We start from the raw sequence: 254 nt of genomic DNA on the forward strand, positions 1-254 counted from the left end.
AGCGAACGAGCCCTCGCAGCTGGATGTGACGTGCAGCACCGGGAGAGTGTGGGGGGAGGGGGGGGGGGGGAGGCTGCGAAATGCAACAAAGCGGCGCAAGCTGCGCAGATCGGGTTGCACCGGGCCTAACGTGACCTTCCCCAGGGACCCTGAGTAGAGATTGGGGGCAGCCCGGGCAGGCATCCTCATAGAAAAGTAAAGTTCAATCACACTCTAACACATAGCCTACTGCCTTTATGTTTAGGGGAAAGTCC

Source organism: Hypomesus transpacificus, chromosome 23 (genome assembly GCF_021917145.1).
Source record: "Hypomesus transpacificus isolate Combined female chromosome 23, fHypTra1, whole genome shotgun sequence".
In the NCBI taxonomy this organism is placed as follows: Eukaryota; Metazoa; Chordata; class Actinopteri; order Osmeriformes; family Osmeridae; genus Hypomesus; species Hypomesus transpacificus.